Raw genomic sequence first — 6,000 nt, 5'->3', positions numbered from 1 at the left:
GCAACACATGCTGAGTGGAGGCCCTTTTTTGGTGTCATGCCGTGTCACCAAGTAACTTAGTTTTTTGCTAGTTTTAGTCTTATTACTGTAAGGTGGTGGTGGATTATGTCAATTGATTGGGGATATAGAAGAAAGAAAGAAAGAAAATACATTTATTTTACGCCATAAAAACAAACATAGAACAAATACAAGACATACATGACGCTAAACAGGTCCCCACTCAACATAATGCCACGGCAAGCCGTGGCGCTGATTTTCAGTGAGGACGTTATCTAAAAAGTAATTTAAAACAAAATTTAAAAAAAAATACTTATTATTAAATTGTATAGCAATTGGATATCAAATAGCCAGGTTTATTTAAAAAATATTACTCACCTGGTTGCTGCGATTCGTAATCGATCTGAAAAGATAAAAAATCGTTATAGTTCGTTTTTGGATATCCACACGAGCGCTCTTTGATGAAGGACTATGGATTGATCCGAAATATGTCGAGCGAATTTTGTGCAATATACAGTCAAACCATTTGATTAGGTACTGACCAAGATTTGATAAATTCCCTGGTCAAGCAACGCGATGTCACTATAACTTTTTCTACGAAAAGGTTCCTCAGTGGGCCACGATTCAGATGGTTCGAGTTTACGGTCGGTTCCCTAACTTATATACAAGCTTTTTTACAAGCTTTTATTTAGTTTCACCTGTCCCGTTGTCTATCTGTCTGTCTGTAATCAAATCTTGCAAGTTAAATTTGATCAACTTCCAGTAGTCAGGTTGACTTGAAATTTGGAATACTTATGTAAATCGCGTGTCAATACAATAATCTATTACTTAGTGACATCCTGGTAGTCCAGCCAGGATCGTCTCCGCAGGACGGTTAAAAGCATCGACTTGAAATTTAGTATCCAAATGTAGTTTGGGTGACAATGCAAGTACAGTCAACAAAAAGCAGTTAGCAAAAAAAGCTTGTATTAAAAATGAAATTTTTATGGTTAGGTTATTTCATACTATTTTGTTGCATAGAAAAATAGATACTTATGTTAGGGCACCGACTGACTGACTGGCTGTTAGGGGACCGTCACCGTTTTTTAAGCAGCGGTGTGGCCGCTCATTTATTGTACAAAATAAATAAACAAACACTTTATGCTTTACTTGTTTAGTAAATCTACGAATAAATATTTTATTTATTCGTAGTAGTAAATATATCAAATTTTCAGTTTTTCCTTGTGCGATTCCTAATACGGCAAAATTTGCTTGAGAATTACATATTATCGTCTATGATATTATTATGTAGTAGTTTAATAGTAAATAGCAGCCTAACTTTTTATTTAAAATATACCTACTTCGAAAATTCCCTACAAAATAATAAATCCTTAGAAAAATATTACTTGATTTTTCCTAACGACTACGGAACCCTATCCTGGATGATAAAGTTTGGTATGACAATAGTTTATCATCTTGAAATGGACATTGGATAGTTCTTGTCCCGGAAAATTTTAAGTTTCCAAGAGAAAGTGATAAATGAATTATCCGCAGATAAAGTCGCGCACATCCTCATTCTCAGCCTATATATACGTCCCAGTGCTAGGCAAAGGCCTCCTCTGAGAATGAAGGGGCTTGGGTCGTAGTTCCCACGCTTTCCCAAGCTGCTGGTAAATTTCAAATGAAATTTCACATATGAAATTTCGGAAAACTTACAGGTGCGAGCCCGGATTCGAACCCACGAACCTCTCAAAGTCAAAGTCAAAATATCTTTATTCAATTTAGGCTATAACAAGCACTTAGGAATGTCAAAAAAAAACTACCACCGGTTCTCTGCTTGAGAGACCATAGGTTAAAGTTTAACCGTTAAACCATAATATATACCTACCTATAATAAATTTAATCAATCAAAGAGATATAACAAGTCTTCAAGTGAGCACTTCCACAGAAGAAACAGACATCCCAAAGGATAACACGGTTTAATCCTTGGAGTATAATCGAAATATACTTGTACGGGAATTGAATTAAAGGATACTCGAGCCTTGCTCGCTGCACAGCACGCCTGAAGAACTTTGAATGAGTGAATGGCGAATGGTGAACGGCGAATCGCCCAGCGCGGCGAACATATCAGAATTCAATCTTTTACTGCTACAATCGTTGCAATACTATAATATTAAAATTGAATTTTGCCGGTATGATATCGCGGTCTGCGGCTTGCCGGAGTTTTTAAATTGAATGGTTTTGATTTCAGAGTTTACTCGAAAAAGATATGCAAAATCATGCGAAATGAGTTTTACGCGAAATAGCTTTTTAGTACATTTTATGCGAAATAATTATTCTGCAAAAAAAAGTTTATGCGATACGGTTATGCTAAGTGAGTTTTGGGCAAACAAATTTATGCTTGACGAGGGGCACCCCTTAGTAAGCCATCCTTGTCCTGTATAAGGTGAGGTAGTATTTAACGTCAGAACTGCTTTTGACTCTGCACTAAGCCAAGACGGTTTAACCAAGTACCAGTAAAAACATAAGTGGAATACAGAACCCGTATATTCTTTTGGAGATATTCCATGGTCAAGATCACACTATAGAGCCTAGAAAATGGTCAATAAGTGACTGTTTGTTTTAGCCGATTGCCCGAAGGAGGGTTATTTACCAGATATTGGAGGTATAGCACGCAGCACGGAATGCTGAGGACCTGGGTGCGATTCCCAGCGCTGGTCTCTTTTTCTGGTTTTTCTGTGCATCTATGTTTCAGTTTGTATTTTTGATGTAGATATAGGAGAGTGTTCTGATCAAAGAGGTTTCTGAGGAAGGTATTGTGAATAAATAGTTCTACGGTGCGAGCTTACGGCGCTTCCTATTTCGCTAATATGCACTCAGACTATGCTTAGTCAGTATATATACTCAGTCTGAAAAATAATAAAGTAGAAATATTCAAGAATTACAAGTATTAAAAAACCACACACAGAGTGTGGGACATATACACTGTGGTACTGTACTTTTTGTTGACTGTACTTGCATTGACAACTAAACTACATTTTCATACCAAATTTCCTTCGGAGACGATCCCGGCCGGACCACCAGGATGTCACTACCAGATTATTGTATTGTCACCAGATTTACATAAGTGTGCCAAATTTCAAGTCAGTCCGACTAGTGAAAGTGCGTCAAAATTAACTTGTTGATTTGATCCGTGCATACATATATACCTACATAATGGCGATTAAATTGGACCGCTTCTGTATTTCCACCAAATTACACAATTTATTTACACTGGCAACAAACACTGTTTGTAGCGCTGCCATCGCTTCACTTTTTGTTGCAAGTGTAAATAAATTTTGTAATTAGGTGGAAATACAGAAGTGGTCCAATTTAAGCGCCGGTTCAATATAGATTAGGTACTCTCCCCTACATTGCAAGTTAAATAAAGGCTTGTATAATGTGTTTTTTTTTTCACTTATGACTTTCATCATCATCAATAACAACGAAAAAATGTGCAGAATTCATAACATTGCTTAAAGAGATTTTGACCGAGTTCGATTCCCGGTCAGGTGTGAGAGTTAAAACTAGATACTTTAAATAATTTATTGAATCAGGCGTTACTTTGCGGAGGTCCATATCAATGAACTAAAAGAATTTCCTTGCACGCCCGCGACCTTACGTTACGATAGCTAAGCTTATGCAAAATATGCGTGTTCGTGCAGTTCCTCCACCTCCACACTGTAAGAACACACACAAATCACACAAACCCATCTATCACCACCACCACACTACACTGACGCGTTTCGAACTCAACCAGAGCTCATCTTCAGAGTGACACAACCGTACACCATGCTACCAGTTGTTAGACAACTCTCAGAGCTCATCTTCAGAGTGACACACCGTACACCATGCTACCAGTTGTTAGACAACTCTAACAACTGGTAGCATGGTGTACGGTTGTGTCACTCTGAAGATGAGCTCTGGTTGAGTTCGAAACGCGTCAGTGTAGTGTGGTGGTGGTGATAGATGGGTTGGTGTGATTTGTGTGTGTTCTTACAGTGTGGAGGTGGAGGAACTGCATGAACACGCATATTTTGCATAAGCTTAGCTATCGTAAGGTCGCGGGTGAGCAAGGAAATTCTTTTAGTTCAAGATACTTTAATGCCATTTTTATTAAATCTAAAATCGAAGCAATGGTTCCTAAGAACAGATTTCGCTATCTCTCATACTTTCTGACTTCTCCCTACTGACCCATTTAGATTTATCACCCTGTATGGGCTGGGATAATAATTCGAGAATTTAAGGCTAAGGTGATTTTAGCTCAAGAACTATGAAGCCTTGCTAGTACGAGTATTAATGCCGTACGAGTATGAATTTCCTGTAGGTTTTTAGGGTTCCGGAGCCAAAATGGCAAAAATGGAACCCTTATAGTTTCGCCATGTCTGTCTGTCTGCCTGTCTGTCCGTCCGCGGCTTTGCTCAGAGACTATCAATGCTAGAAAGCTGTAATTTTGCACGGATATATATATAAACTATGCCGACCAAAAAGCACAATAAAAAATATTTTTTTTTAGGTTACCTCCCATAGACGTAAAATGGGGGTGGTTTTTTTTCTCATCCAATCCTATATTGTGGGATATCGTTGGATAGGTCTTAGTAGTTTAAGAGTAAATAGCAGCCTATAAGGTATAAAATATACCTAAACTTGGAAGATTCCGTATAAAATACGATATCCTTAGAAAAATATTACTTATTTTTTTCGTAATGGCACGGAACCCTATTTCGGGCGTGTCTGACACGCTCTTGGCCGGTTTTCTTCACTGCATACTGGCGTGGCCATGCAAAGCTTCACAACCCTATCGCTGCTAACACAATTAATGAAACCTCGCGGTGGACAGAGGGTCCTTTGTCCACTTTATTCATATGCTAACTCCGACCAACTCCTATTTTAGCGGAGAGCACTTCATTGTACTCGAAAAACAATAGAGAAATTGCGCGACGTACCCATCTGCGATTGCGTTTTACTCAAACGGGAGCTTTTATCGCATAGGTATCAGTGGTATATCATGTTAATAAGGTTTGGATTAAAAAAAAATATACACAAGCTTTTTTGCGTACTGTATTTGTATTTCCGTCCAAACTAAGTATCCGTACCAAGATTCAAGTTGATGCCATTAACCGTTGATGACTTCCCTCTTACGGACACGATCCTTTCCGGACCACCAGAAATTTCACTATCAAATTATTGTAGGTATTAACACCGGACCGGACTCACAATCTGCTAACTTTCAGCTCAATTAAGATGATAGAAAGTAATCGAAAAATAGTTTGCTAATTTCCAAGAAGTACTTTATGTTGCTGCAAAGGCGTGTACAGTCGCCATCATGAACATTGGACACCATTGACACACATATTGGCATTATTGGTTGAGTTCAGATGTTTTTGAGTACCTACCTAGAGAGTCCTAATGTTTATGTTATGATGGTGACTGTTTTATCTATTAGTGTAGAAGAATTTCTTACCTGTGGGTCTCATAGACTAATTATATGGCTGAAGTTGGCATCTCTCAGCGTGACCATTCGAAGTGCTTCGAATTCGAATGGGAAAACTTATATTATTATATGCCAAAAGTATACATTAGTAAGGGCTTCACATGTGAGAACATTTCGTGGTGTTAACGTAATTTATCGAAGTCTGATAGTTACAGGATTATTTTTAATTGGTGATCGATCACTTGATCAGTTACAGGTAGGCACATTGAAATTAAATTCTAATTTTGGTATCAACCATGCTTACTTCGTATTCATAAATGGGGAAGTGAGTACGTTTGTTTCTTACGCTTTCACGCCTAATAAGTAGGTATTCAATTGATCATGATGAGATTTGGTATAGAGATATTTTTAGACATAAGATATAGTATGATTGGTTTTTTGGAGTCTTTTTGTATTTTTTATTTCAACTCCAAATTTGTTACTTTGAAAACCATATCGAAAATACAAACTAAGCGTAGTAGAAAAAAAAGCAACCTAAGATATGTGTGCAT

At 37.6% G+C, this 6,000-nt stretch overlaps 1 long non-coding RNA gene across 1 annotated transcript in view; it reads right to left on the bottom strand.

Annotated features, from left to right (window-relative positions):
- Nucleotides 1–200: 200 nt before the first annotated feature.
- LOC141426459 (uncharacterized) overlaps nucleotides 201–6,000 on the bottom strand; it is a 74,822-nt gene continuing 69,022 nt past the window's right edge. The window contains exons 2-3 of the long non-coding RNA XR_012451236.1: nucleotides 376–400; nucleotides 201–272 (exon numbers count right to left, since the gene is read on the bottom strand). This is a non-coding gene — a long non-coding RNA (uncharacterized lncRNA). The remainder of the gene's footprint in view (nucleotides 273–375; nucleotides 401–6,000) is intronic.

This window comes from Choristoneura fumiferana, chromosome 3 (genome assembly GCF_025370935.1).
Source record: "Choristoneura fumiferana chromosome 3, NRCan_CFum_1, whole genome shotgun sequence".
NCBI classification, from domain to species: Eukaryota; Metazoa; Arthropoda; class Insecta; order Lepidoptera; family Tortricidae; genus Choristoneura; species Choristoneura fumiferana.
Note: the sequence above shows the minus strand (reverse complement) of the source record. Positions and strands in the feature narration are given on the sequence as shown.